This window comes from Theobroma umbraticum, unplaced genomic scaffold (assembly GCF_002168275.2).
Source record: "Theobroma umbraticum cultivar Fairchild unplaced genomic scaffold, ASM216827v3 scaffold_115.0, whole genome shotgun sequence".
Lineage (NCBI taxonomy): Eukaryota > Viridiplantae > Streptophyta > Magnoliopsida > Malvales > Malvaceae > Theobroma > Theobroma umbraticum.
In genome coordinates, this window is record NW_018397284.1 from 773,175 (window position 1) to 773,381 (window position 207).

The following is a 207-nucleotide window of genomic DNA, read 5'->3' on the forward strand; positions in this document are numbered from 1 at the left end:
CTTGTGCAAACCCTTTCACAACTAGTTTGGCCTTGTGTTTGTTTATAGAACCATCAGGATTCAACTTTGTCTTGAAGATCCATTTAACACCAATCACATTTTGATTTAAAGGTTTGTCAACCAATATCCATGTATTATTCTTTTTAATCATCTCAATTTTAGCCTCCATTGCTGCTCTCCAGTGGTCCTCCTTAGATGCCTCAGCAA